A 15,230-nucleotide genomic window follows, 5' to 3' on the forward strand; every position below is an offset into this window, starting at 1 on the left:
CTTAAAGGCTGAGCCCACTGTACAGATACATTATCGTTGACACAGAGCAGAGGATGCTTTGGCTATGAGAAAATGTTGGCCTAATGAATCCACAGGAAAAACTCTCTGGCTTGCACAGATGATTTAGTAAATGACTAAATCATCACACAAAATAGCCACACTTGTGAAGATTTAGGCACTTAAATTTGCATCATTTGACAATCCAAACAGCAGTGAAATACCTCTTGGATGTGTTGCTCCTCTCTGAAAATGCATTTGGCTGAGCCTTGTGGTTAGCCAAGCGCGAGTCACACAAATTAGGTTCAAGTCTACTTGTAAGAAAAACAGATACTCAGCACAGCATCAGAGTGAGGCCCGACACTGATGTCACATCCCTCAGGGTGGAAATGTTAATTGTGGCCGTGGCAGAGTGGGTCATAGATGGTGGGAGGCAGCAGAGAGCTAAGCTGTACACTGTAAATATGATAAGAATGATAATGACAACTAAACCCCCATGTACGGTTAAATCATTCTCAAAATGGCTTAAAACACATCCTAATAAATTGATCAACCTAAACTAAACTAAACTAAAACTCATGAGAAAGTCCACATGAGGCTGTTTAAGCAAGATCCATTATGAGTTTACAAACCAGGTTTTTCATTATTACTTAAAGCAGTGTAAGCTTATAGCTTAAAGCAGATGAGTGTTAAAAACATAAAACGAGATGTTTAATTGTTATACTACATGCAAAACCAGTGTTCAGTATTGCAAACCAGCTCATAAAGCTTGTTGTGTAAATAATAATCAGCTTGAGCTGAGGTGTTCTGCATTCTCCATTCTGTCAGGATCGGTAGGCTGGACACTCATTCAATTTCTGACCAAACAGAACTTAATTCCCCCCCGGATCACATTGATATGTTGAGTAGATGAAAGCAGAAATGTTTTAATTCATCTTTCTTGTGTTTTATTTACATTTTGTTTTATTTCCTGTTCATCAGCTCACATGGTTTTCACTCCACCCCTCACACCTTAGCTGTCTTCCATTTATCATTAATATACCGCTTGGTGTCGGCCGGTGTTTTGTCCAATCAGCTGTTGGGTTTTCTCAGTTTCCTTCTGTGTAGTCTCTTGGTTTTGTTTTCATTAAACTTGCACCCGTGTTGTGTCTGACACTGGGTTGTGCTATTTATCACGACGCTCTCGTAACAGTTTAGGATTTTTCTGGGTTACCAGCCTGAGAAACACTCACCGTTTATTCATGACATTATGACTCACAGTCTAATCAGGCTGAAGTCCCACGTTTAACCATGCAAAATTAATGCCAGACAAAGGAAACAACAACTCGGTTTGATGCGATAATTTTGTCATAAAGTGTTGCCACAGTGAATAGCAAATTATTGTTTTTATCTGATTGCTTCACGTCTAAAACAATGTGCACTACTCTTTTTTTTATTTTTTTATTTTTTTTTTTTTATTAGCTGAAAAGGCAAATAAAAATGCAGGTTTACTGCTAGTCTGTCGTAGTCATTATGAATTTGCTTTTTTCTGCAATCTGTCTCATCAGAGCTCACGCCAGGGCAGGCTAGTAAGGAGAAGTCAAAACAATTCCATCACTTTATCTCCGCAGTCAGCGGACAGAAAGTGATGGGAGCTCCAGCACGCACTGGCCAATCAGTGAGCAGTGTGATAACAGCAAACATTCAGTCATTTCATCTCCCAACAGTTCAGTCAAACTGATTTAACGGGAGGACGAAGGGCTGACAGTGTCGTAATCCTCATCATCTGCAGAGAAGCAGTTCTTGTTTTTAGTTTTGTTTACTGGACTGGCTGTAGATTAAGATTTCTGACCGTTTTTTTTTTTTTTTTTAAAAGATGAGCTGGTATAAATAGCATGTTTATCAGCCTGCTGGCTTGGGTGACTGTTCATACAACGAACCATGCCTGGACAAAGTGATAGCTCACTATGATGCTGAAATAACGAATAATGTGCAGCTAAAGGCAGGCAAATAAAATGGCATCCAAAAATAGAAAACTCAGAATAGAAGCTGACAAATGCAATCTCACAGGAAACTTCCTAAAATATGTCTGATAAAAAAAAAAGAAAGAAAAATACAGTTAAAGCAAAAGCTGAACACACGTGGTGTAATTTTTTTGTTAACATGCCTTTATTTTTTAAATGTACATTTATGTAAGCTGGTTTGACAAACGTCTTTCATCTTTATCTTGAAGGCTCAGAGACACAAGAACCTCAAAGCCAACTGGTTTCCTGCAGGCTGTCCCACTTTGAAAGAAAACACCAAAACTTATCTGACACCATGCAACTATTATTTTCCAGGAAACTGCTCAACTCAAATAAAAAAAAAGAAAAAAAAAAAAAGGAAAGCAGCAACAGCAACATCTGTTAGTTTTAGGGCGCCAACAACAACCCGTTCCTTTTTCCCCTCTGGAGTTTGTGCCAGACCGTCCTTATCTTCGAAGAAAATCTCTGAGAAAAAAAAGTCTGTGTGCTTGAAAACAACAACACTGAACAACACCCCCCCCCCCCAGCTCAAAAACACAATCTCTCTCAGTCGCAGCAGGCCTGAGGCATCAACATTAAGAAGAACTTAATGACTTTATTATCATTAACAGTGGGAGTGACTCGAGGGTTATTTTTTGACTAAACTCAATCAAAGTTGAAACAACAAAACCTGAGCACACGATTAAATCATCGATCCGTCTGTTGCAGTTTTTTTTTCTTTAAACTGGACAATCTGGCGCATTATTACCTCATCTTATTCTTCGGCTTTGTTTTCTTGGTTTGCCACAACAAATGATATATATCCAGCATAAATTGACCTCACCTGCAATCACAATTTCTATCCAAAAACATGTGTGCGATTAAAGTGAATCTTTAATCGCACCACAACAACATTAACAAGTAACTCCCACACTGCCTACCTGCTGGTTCTGCTCAGCAACTGGCTCCAAACTCATCCAGTCCTCTCAGCAGCAGGGCTGCAGAGACTATTTATGCCTCAACACCAGCGACAGCCAGAGGCACTTTGTTTTCAAGTTGTCCTTCTGTGCATCAGTCTGTTACCTTCATATGAGCACAACATGGGTGGGAAGGTGGGTGGGGGTGTTGCAAACTTCCACTTGGATTCACAGGGTGAAGTGATTAGTTAAGCTGTGAAAGGTCAAAGTGGCTGAGACCTCACAGAACTAGCAAAAGGTCAGCTTCATGGTGACATCGTCATATTCAGCAAAAAAAACCCCACCTCTCTGGTCATCATCCAACACTACGATTCAGTCACAGAAACACGAAGCCGTCGCCATGTCTCACGTGTGGCCATAAACTTACTTGGTGACAGTAAAATTAATTGCCCACATATATAATAATTCTGACAGATGTGGACATAAACTGTAGCTTATCTCCATTTAAAACATTCATAGATTTTAAACTTAGCTGTTGGTTTACTATTTCTCGTCTATGACAACATTAAACTGTGTTACAGATTGTTGGAAGGCCTGATTAGTCTCATTTAAAACGGTGTCTGACTTGTGAAGATGATGATGCTCGCCCCTTAGAGCAAGGATCATTACTAAGGCTGTGACTATATGCTTTTCTTCCGATTCGATTCCGATCTTTTGGGTGCCGATTTGATTTAAATTGCGATTCTCACAATTCTTCAATATTACTGATTTTTGTAGATAAAAACAAAATAAATAAATAAAACTTTTTTCTTTTTTTTTTGCTTGTCAGTTTTCTTGATTTCAATTAGGAAAAAAACAACACAGTAGCCAGACCATCATTCTGCTGCTATAATGCCCAAGAAGACGAGTAAAAAGATCAATGAAAACACTAAAAATGACAAAAAAAATTATAATGGATTATTTTATTTATCTGGAAAAAAACAACAACTATTTTTTAACAAAAAAAAAAAAATTGATTTTAAAATTGTGAAGCAAAAAAAAAAATCCAGATTTTTTATTCTTTGATTTGTTGTTCCCACCACTAATCATTGCAGATAACCTCCAGAGTTTGGGAGTGAAGAGAAGGGGAAACCATGAGCCTAGACCGCAGTTACGGGTGGAGCTTGACCTGGATGTGCTATATTGTCAAACAAAACCACGCTGCTTGACCTCCAATAACTCCTGGTTGAGGAAAGGGATACTTGGTACTGCTTAATTTTTAGTTGTCTAATCAAATAATAACAGCTGGTTGCGCTTTTCTTTCATTTGTACGCACAAAAGGTAGGTTTGAAATATTAAGAACAATAAGTCATCTCAAATTCGGGCTGGCAGCTCAGATATTGACGGTTACACATATGTAGTGCAGTACAAATGAGATAAATAGGATTGATTTTGGACCCACTATGTGGAACAGGCTATCCCTGCGTGCACTGGGTAAGAAGGAGGGAAGCATTACAGCATCGTGTGAGCTACTAAAGGAAGATCAAAGCAAAACCATGAGAAAATCAATGCTAATTCCTCTTTCACCTTTTTCACTGTGACAACACTTTTCTTTGATGTTGGGTGCTGTCACTTCAACATCTCTAGTTAATATTGTCTATTAGTAACCGAAACTTTATATTTCATAAATACAGAGTCAAAAACAGTCTAACATCTAAAACACGCAGCAGGTCTACGTAGGTCTACAGCAGGTGTATCTAGCTCCGGTCCTTGAGGGCAACAAACCTGCAGGTTTTCCATGTATCCCTCCTTTAAAACACCACACTCAAATGAGTCACTCTTTGTGCAGAACTTCATTGGCTGTTGGATCCGTTTAACAGAAGCCAGGTGTGTTGGAACAGAGATGCAATAAAAACCTGCAGGATCGACTTTGGACATTCCTGGTCTCCAGTATAAGACTTAAAACCACAATTAAATTAAAAAAATGACAGAATTTTCTCAATTTCTGGGATAGTTTGCGCCCACATACAACTGTTTATGTTTTGGCAAGACATGTAATAATCGCTGTCATGTTATTAAGTTTTAACAATATAATCGTGGAGAAAGGTATTCTCTGTAAAGGTTTTATTCTGGTATCATGAGAATATTGTGTATTATTGTATACATAATTACATGTTCTTTTAAAAAGTGCAACTGACTTTCCTTTTCCTGCTCACTGTTCTTTAAATTTCACTATACGCATAGGATTAAATAATTATTTGACTGAAATAAGACAGTAGGAGGAAGTGGACAGTGGCATCACACAATGGGTTTGGACACCAGAGAATGAAAGTGTTTCCCATCCTAATAATTTCCAAAAACATCACACACTTCCACTGTGCGGTCACTTGCACTTGTTTAGGTTTAGGCATTAAAAATAAACACACGGTTTGGGTTAAAAGAGAACGACTGTGTCATGTGAATTGAACACCTTCCCCACACACAAAACAGGAGAAGTCTTCCATGTTTAATGTAAGGCCTCATTATATGCTCAACATTTACTGAGAGCATCACTGTCATTTTTAGCTTCATTTAAGTGAGACGTTGCATGTTCTCCGGAAATGGCTGCCCGTGGTTTTATATAAGCACTCAATCAACCCTATAGTGTGTAAAGGCAGCTTCAAACTGTGACCAGCCTGGCAGAATGATGACTCTCACTGGACTGATCAATACAAGTGACCCAGTCACATTAAAGACTCATATTAACATCTAAAATACTGCCTGCAGGAAATTTACAGTTGAAATGGGTTTGTCCCTATAAATCAGGCGGCCATGGCACTGCAGTCGTTCTTCTTTTGCATCAGAAAAAGCTGCACAAACCTGTTTAAAAGCCTTCAATCTTTGCATTTTCAAACAACTAATTAGCTTCAGGCAAACACCATGTGTGAGTTCCGAATGAACCATCTAAATACTTCTTCTTTGTTTAATTACATATCCTTTATCTGTGCAGCTGACTCCCAAATCACTGACTACTGCTGAGTCCAACAGCAGGCCCACATGCTGCACTCCTCTCCTCAGCACCAGCACAGGGGGAATAAATAAGCTAAGCATTCAGACATTCTTCCTATACTGCTGCTGATAAGGCTTTTTAGGCTGTCCTGCAGGTCAGTAAATGGAAAATCCTGTTTATAGAGTCGCTAGATGGCGCATTGCTTAATTTCCCCGTGTATTTCAACGCATCTTGGTATTCTTTGAACCTTTACCAAGATGACAAATAAAGCTGATATGGGCGATAGGCCCCCACGCCAGCAGGCCTGTCCCTTCACATCTTCACTTTGATTAGATGAGGACTTGTGTAATTATACTCCACCAGTTATGCTACACTTGGCACAATCACATGGTTGCAGTTGTTTATCTGTAGAAACGCCGCTTCTTGTGGGAAACACACTGCTGACATCCGCTCAGGCAGCAGAGGATAACAGGAGGCTTTGCTTTGTCGCTGCCTATGTTTAATTCGTTTATTGATGGAGCATCAACACAGACAAAGAGGATATTTCTCTGTTTTCGTTGCTGAACCTGACCAACACGTAGTGCTGCAAGCGGCTGCGCTCCATCTGATGAGGGGGGGGGGGGGAATCATCACTGGCTGCAGGCCGACCCGGACCGAGCGCCACCGTGAGTAACATCACCCAAAACAAACATCACTTACATCAAGAGTGGCAGTTCCGTGGTGAATTCATCCCTTTATGCACAGCGGAGATGACAAATCCTCGTGTCTGCGGCGTGGGCCGAGTCGCGCGAGCCGATGCGCTGGTATGATCCAGATGTGGAGGACCTTGCCGTGCCTGCTACATGTAGGCTTTTAGAGAAAAACATGGGAAAGCGAAAATAAATAAATAAAAGTAAAAAGAAAAAAAATGGAGGAGACCGGTTTGGAGTGACGTGGGTCCGCAGCTCGGAGTGAACACAGAGAAGAAGTGCTTGGCCAACTCAGCTGGCGTCACGTCCAAGCGTGTGTCACTCTGAGCTGCGATGCGTGTGTGAGGACACACTGACGGGGAGGTGGGCTCTATTGTCTCTGTGGATGACATCATCCCAGGCCAATGGCGAAACGCACGGGATGCAAGACTCAGGGGCGAGCACGCTGCACGTGCGGGCTGGTGGGGGAGGAGGAAGACAATATATCATAAAGTAGCCTAATATAGAAAGAAACAGCGAACAATTTGAGGGGAAATTGAAAAAAAAAACCCCAAAAAACTACAGACACAAGACCCACATGTTGTTTCATTCTGTCTATTTAAGCACCTTCATTGTGCATAGCACAAAATATGAATTAACTCTAAATTCAAATCCAGCAACATTTAAAGAAAATACATTTTGACCAGAAAACTATTAATAAGGTGCAAAAAAAAAAAAAGAATGATTACAAATAATGATTTACACATCCTAATAGAGTTAACCATATTTGATCCAAACAGTATCTGGGACATTTTGCATAATTTTATTTATTCAACTTTATTCAGTACACCATATTATGCTGGTCTGCACCCTGGTGGATTCCAAAAAGGACTACACTACAATAAATTTGAGCTATCCCATGGTAAGAAATGGTAAAAAAAAAAAAAACAAAAAAAAAAAAAAACAATGTAGGACGGTATATATATATATATATATATATATATATATATATATATATATATATATATATATATATATATATATATATATATATATATATATAATTGAAGAGTCAAATACTGGATGAAAAGAGTCTGGGAAAATCTTAAAATGACATGTTCACATGTGTCTTTCATGATATGTGCGCAACACGTAGTGCTGCAATACCATTTTCCAGGCAAACAGAGTTTTTCCTTGGTAACGTTGTAATTTTTGTTTGTTGAATTATTGTGCTTTTTTATTCTAGTCATTGTCTAAACAAATAAGTACACTATAATGCTAATTCTAGGCTCATTACATAAAATATGTTTTATGTTGTTGTTTATGATGTTGTTTGCATGTGTAAATGTAAGTGTGACTTCTTGTCTTCATACCAACTAACGCTGTTAGCAATATGTTGCTTCTTTTTCTTCCTTATTTTCCACAATTTACCTCTGACAAATATCACTGACTAGAATAACATGCAATGGTGCCTTTCTACAGTGCACGTGAATGTGCTACAAATATGGATATTTATATTGACCTATTTTCTTTTTGTTTGATCTGAAGTAACCCTTTTGCTGTTTTGCAGTCAGTTTTTTCCAGTTTTAATAGTCTTTCTGACCTTGCATTTTTTCCCTTCTGAAGATTTGAAATCACATGTACATCGAAGACCTTTTAGACATGTGGCTTTGTGTTGCCACCACTTTCAAACACAAAGTGACACTCTTGTATAAGGTTTACTTTTATTTTTACTTGACTTTATTGATTGCTGTTTGTAATTTAAAGTTAGCTTATTAGTGAACCATCTGTAGAGGAAAAGCTCTTTAGATACAGTACGGTTACAATTAATTCAGTCATATTCATTGATTCTTAGGAGAATTGCTTAAGCAAAATAAATAGTAATAAAGCAAACATTAAATTGTGATATTCTGTCAGCAACATATTTGTACATACTTATATAATCAGTAATGATTTCCAATTATGGATTGTATTTTCTTTGTATCCAGAGAGAAAAAATGTTGATGATGAAATACCAAAATGAACTTCTCGAAGATGTTCATGCATAGAATTACTCATCTTTGTTATTGCTCGACTTAAGCTCTCCATTAGCCTGAACAGAAAAATATAAATTTTCTCTGACAAAAGAATGGATGATTGACATGGATGTCATGCTTGCCAGGAAATTATCCTTTCATAATAGGAAATCATAAAGTCGAATGGAGCCACCAGTTCCAGACTAATTTTAGCTGTTAAAGCCTTTTTAGCCGTCACGGCTGCTGAGAAAGGCTGAGAGCAGCGACACTAAGCTGCGTCACGAGTTACACTTTCCATCTTTAACATAAGCTCACTTTTGTGCCACATGCTCCCCACTCCCAACTTGACTACAGCCATCACTCCTCTTTTTATTTACAATAATTGTGGAGATTTACATAAAAAGTCAATGTTAAAACTTTTAAACTACCCCCTCTGGTCTAAATGCACACCGTCAGCACTGGTATGGACCCCCTTTCCCCTTCTGAACTGTTAATTATTGATGTCATTGACTTAGCAAGATTATGAAAACGCCCTGCGATGGACTGGCGAGCTGTCCAGGGTGTACCCTGCCTGTCGCCCAAAGCCGGCTGGGATAGGCTCCAGCTTCCCCGCAACCCTGAATTGGAATAAGCGGTTCGGAAAATGAATGAATGAATGAATGATTATGAAAACATTCTTCTGATTTTGCTCCTTAGCATCACACAGTTGTTGCTGACTCGTCGACTTTATATCTACAATGAGACTCTGGTGAAGGTGAAGGCTACTGGAGTGCAATGAACTTCTTGTCATGTTCAAGAAACCAGTTGGAGATGATCTGAGCTTTATGATATGGTGCATTATTTTGCCGGAAGTAGCCAGAAGATGCTACTTTGTGACCATAAAGGGATGGACAAAGACCCTTTTTCAAACCATTCTATGTAAACTCAGTTGTGTGGGGAAAATCCCAGTAGATCAGCTGTCTCTAGAATATTCAAACAATTTATTATGCCACATTCAGAGTCGCTCAATATCCCCCCCTTTTTTTTTTTCACAAATTTTGAACTTCCAAAAATCATTTTGTTCAAGTCCATCCATCCATCCATCTATTTTCTTAGACGCCTAGCCCAATTAAGGGTTGTGGTGGAAAATACTCTGGTCTTGAGAAGTTGTAATACATCTAAGAGTCAACTGTCTTCTTACAATGAACATTTTATTATAAACTAATACAAGCACACGCTGGAGCTTGGAGAGAGAACCCTCTCTGCAGATGCTGAAGTAACACCCAATTATAAACCATGCTTAACTCCTCCTAGTTGCTGGGCAGACCATATGAAACAATCATTATCTCTTATTTAAGACTAAACTGAACTCACTAAGCATCAATCACTCACTATATTACTTTATTACCTTTAACCTCTAACCTTTAGACAACTGGTCAACCAAGCAGTTGACAAAAACAGATGCCCTACATGAAACTCTTCCTGTCTCAGACTTTGTCTGCACATTCCAGACAAGGATCATATAACTTAAAGAAAGCTTTGTGCATAGACACAAAACACAGCAGGATCACAGCAAATCAATGCATATATGTCTAATACTTAATTCAAACCAAACTCATAACAATTTTCCCCAACAGGGTCACTGGGAAGCTGGAGCCTAACCCAGCAATCATTGGGCGAGAGGCATGGTACACCCAGGACAGCTCACCTGTCCATCACAGAACCAAGACAAAGAGACAAACAACCATTTACACTTACAGTCACTCCAAGGGAGAATTTAGAGTAACCAGTTAACCTAACGTGCATGTGTTTGGACGGTGGGAGGAAGCTGGAGTACCTGGAAAGAACCCATACAGTGGGAGAACATGCAAACTCAAACCTCCCCTAAGCTGAGGCTCGAACCAGCAACCATCTAAACCAAGTCTACATGCCTATATGCATGATGTTGCTGCCACATGTTTGACTAATCAGTTATTTGCATTAACCAGAGGTGGTAATTCCTGGTTCAAAAAGTAAAAGTCCTGTCCGGCAGCTGTTCCGACCAGTCACCAAACAAGCTGAATTTAAAGAGGAGAGTTTATTCGCCAGGGAAAAGAGCCTGTTAGTGAAAACATCTGTTCTAAATGTACAGGTAGATCCAAAAATATGGCGGGACTTTTACTTTCTGGACCAGGAATTGCCACCTCTGGTGTTAACAAGTAATTGAAAAGGTATGTGTTGGCAGGTTCATATCTACCAACTTATTTTGCCCATTTAGAGAATTGGAGCGAAATCTCAGAGTATTGTATCGTACCACTACTATAACTTCATCATGCATCTTCTCTCAACACTGGAATCACTTCCCCCAGCAGCCTGCTTTCACAGCTGTGCTTGTAATGACTAAAGTCTGTCAGATTAACAGCATGAACCAGACAAGAGTTCGCATCCCAGTTGGAAAAGATTCTGCACCTGCTGCCCATGGTACAATTATGAGGTGTTAATCTGATAAATGAGAAGATTCACACTACAGAGTTTTTTTTTCGCATCTACATTCCAAATTACACAATGTGAGACAATCGTTTAAATGTTTTAAAGAGTTCTTGTGAAATACTTTAGCCTTCAGTTAGTTTCTGTAAACCTGTTATATTTACAATACACTATTGAATGATCCAAGTGAAGCTTGTTGGATCTGAGTCAATCTGTAAATGTAAATATAAATGAAAGGTAATGTATCCTTATGTAATGAGGGTACCGAAGTTACATTACTTACATTCATATATTGCTGAATGTAATGAATAATTGCTGCAGAATTGTTCACATCTGCATTGTAGAAATGATTAAATTCAACACCCCCAGTATCTCTACGCTCTGTCAGCAGTTTGATTGCTACCAGTGACTCTTCTTCTTCTGTTGTCTCCAGTTCAGACTGGACACTAAGGTGACTTATGTGCCATCTAATGGCACAAAATGGTATTACAGGTCTCCCCTTGTAAAATAAAGGGCTGATAATGTGGCAAACTTTGATTAGTAAGCTACTAGCTAAGGTACTATCAATAGCTTAGCTTAGCACAAATATTTGAATAATGTAAAATAATCTCCATTCAGCCCTCGAGCTATGAAAATGGTCAAACTCTATAATTCTCCATCCAGAATGTCAAATATACAAAACATAACATGCCATTTAGTGCCATTTTCAGGAAAAAAAGTTTTTTTTTAGTTTTTTTTTATAGAACAGAAATATAAGAATTTACCTTATTTAGACTTCAAGCTAATTAAAGTCAACTGCTGACTGATAATAGCTTTGTACTTTTGGTATATTAAGCCTCATATGGATTTGCTTATCAAACTTTCTGCAACAAAGGAAATAAAAGTATTTGACAAAATTTTGTGGAGAATTTTTTTTAGCAAACAGATACCATATCAACTTACTGGAAATGTTTCAGTTTAATAATCCTTCCAAACATAAACCTAATTGCATACATTCATTCATTATCATTGCTCAATCCAATGAAGGGTTGTGGGAAAGCTGGAGCCTATCCCAGCAGTTTTCGGGCAAAAGGCAGGGTTCACCCTGGACAGCTCGCCAGTCCAACTCAAGGCCACACAGAAACAAATAACCACTCACATTCACTCCTACGGGCAATTTAGAGTAACCAATTAACCCAACATTCATGTCTTTAGACAGTGGGAGGAAGCCGGAGTACCCGGAGAGAACATGTACACTCCACACAGAAAGGCCAATGTCCAAGCCTCACCCCAGTCGAGGATCAAACCAGCGACCTTCTTGCTGTGAGGTCACAGTGCTAACAACAATGCCACCACTAATTGCACACAGATAAAAATAATCTTTTGGACACTTACAAGAATATGGGACTAGGAGCTGTTGTAGTGGTAATAGTAGTTCCAAAATAACCACATTTGAGTAGACATCCATGATATGCAGTTTGGAGGGCAGAAAAAGGGGGGTCTTATTGACAGATATATAAATATTGCGTATAATCTGCCATAAACAACTTAACTTTAAAACTATATATTCAAACAAAGTCTAATAGCAAAACATTATCCATATGTTTGTTTTCTAATGACTGAGTTGCTATACCATAAGCCTGACAAAATTAGCAGATGCTCTGAAAAGTGAAGCTTGGAGAGAATAGCTGACGTGTCTCAATAATACTAGCATTATAAAAGGACCTCATTAGTTATTTTTGCTCCTGTTGTTTTACTGTATATGGAAATATTCTTGTTTGACTATATACAATATATCGATTTAACACATTAACTATAAAGTACTGTTAAAAAAACTATAAAGTACTGGTTGGAAAAGTGTGATAGCAACTTATTATGTCTGTTTATGGACATGAAATCTGATAACATTTTAATGAGGTGCCAGAAAACAAAGAGCAACATGAGAATTATAAACATCATTTATCATATTTCTAGCATCCTGGTCTCATGGGCTCTGTTTACTCCTGAGGGAAATTTCTTGGTCTTTAGCTCTAAACTGCTCTCCTCTCCTCTACAGCTATTGGAAATAATGTTGATATGAGCGTATGCATCTTTACCATTTTCTTTACCTGATTACTCCCTCTGAGGCAGCTGGAATATAGCCCAGTATAGTGTTGGCAGAAAGTAAAAAGCAAACAAACAAAAAATATGTAGCCTCAGGATGTGTCTGTATATTAGGTCCATGGCTCATTTCCTGCACAAAACATAAAAATAATAGAGCTGGGAAATATGGAAGGCAAGCAGTAATGCAATATTTGTAAGCATTGACGAAAGAAACGGTTATACAATTAGATTTTGGAGCACAGAAAATGATTGAGGCGCATAATCATATCACTGAGAATTAAGCTTATTTTGAGAAATAATCTCGGAAATATATTTAAAATAATCTTGTTTAGTGTGTCCTGTACTATCTCTGCTATGGTACAGATATTTATTGTTCAGCAGATGGGCCTACTCCTCCAGCTCAAACCAGCGTTTGGTCCATAGACCTTTGTTTTACACAGCAGGTATGAGCTTTTATATGGGCTTCATTAGCGAACTGGCAGCAAACTGTATTTTTTGTTGAGTACACAACATGAAAAATATCTTTATTTCTTTCTTCAGTCACTGAACAAAGAAATGAGTAATCTCAATGTATGCACCCACTCAAAATGATCATCTTTATTTATTTATTTTATCACATCGCAGGTTCATTTCTCAGTTAATTTGTTTACAATTAGTGGATCTTAACACAGCTATTAAGATGCAGTGTGAGCTGCAGTGAGGAAAGTGATAATGTTATTTTCAAACACTAAATCCTCTTTCCTCCTGCTTCTTTTATAAGATTTCTGCATTTCACTGTTCTAATGGCTAATTCTGAGCATCAGGCAATTATCATCATGATAAAATCTAAGTACTAATGCTGGTCCCCTTAAAAACCTAAATGAACCTCGCAGCTTAGGTCTTCTGAGAAGCAGCTGAGCTTCTCCACTTGCCTGGGAGGGGAGCTCTATAAAATATGAAATAGTCCACTTTCACATTATATTTTGTTGTATTTTTCATAAGATGCCGAATGTTTCTTCACTTAAAAGAATAAGGTTATTTATTACCTTTTTGTTCTATTCATTTATTAAACAAGTTTTCATGCAAATGCACTACTCTCTTAGTATTTCATTAACAGTGCCACCCATGCAACCCATTTGTGGCGTTCTGTTGAATGGATCAGAGCATATTTACTACTGTGGACAACTGTGATGAAGTAGTTTTACAGTCTAGGATGCTGTAGTCATTCCCAATTTAGGCTAACAAACAAGATTGATCTTAGTCATGTTTAACATTAGTGTATGTTATGATGTTGAGGGTCTTGGAAGCGTGTTCCGAACAAAGATGCAGGCCATTCTTTCTATTTCAAGAGACTGACTCATTACAAGAGCTGTTGTTTCAGCAGAAATGTTTGTTGTGTGCAGTGAGCCACCCAAGCAGTGAGTATTTAATTTGTTTGCTTTTTGTGGCTAAAAGAACTTTGCTGACCCTTATTTAGTTTTTTCTTTGTTGTTTTTGTTAAACTCAGCAGCTAAAAATTAAATGTCAAATGAAATAAATGAAGGGATAAGAACATTGAACAGCAAAGCAACAAAGAAAAAGAGTAAACCAAACCAACGACAGCTGTTTAATTGTGTGGTTTCATTTAGTTAACAAGTGTTCAGCTTTTTTATTCAAGGGATTTGTTGCTCTTGAAGGAAGAAAGTGTTAGACTGAATGTGTATCTGCTCTATTTCTTTATGTTTGCTCTTATTATTCTTTCATTCATAATCTGAACTGCTTAATCCAATCAAGGGTCGCGGGGGAGTTGGAGCCTTTCCCAGCAGCCTTCAGGCTAGAGGCAGGGTACAACCTGGATAGGTTGCCAGTCCATTGAAGGGTTTGCTCATATTAGACTATTAAAATTCTTGCATAATTTTTGCACTATTATCATACCTATCTGATCATATCAGCTGCATGCAGAGGTAGCCGAAATGTGTGTTAGGAACCGCTGCTCTGCACAAAATATGTGTGTGTGCCTGATTTGGAAAGGTGTGGTACGCTACTGACAATGAGGCTTCCCTAAAAGCCCTACTATAGTGTCATTTGATAGAAAAATACAGATTCAACATAACAGGGTAATTTGATTTGCTTTTTTTTTTTTTTGCAAGGAAGGACACTGTAATAATGGCTGAATCTGCTCCAAAAAGCAACTATTA

This window comes from Telmatherina bonti (genome assembly GCF_933228915.1).
Source record: "Telmatherina bonti genome assembly, chromosome: 10".
Classification (NCBI taxonomy): Eukaryota; Metazoa; Chordata; class Actinopteri; order Atheriniformes; family Telmatherinidae; genus Telmatherina; species Telmatherina bonti.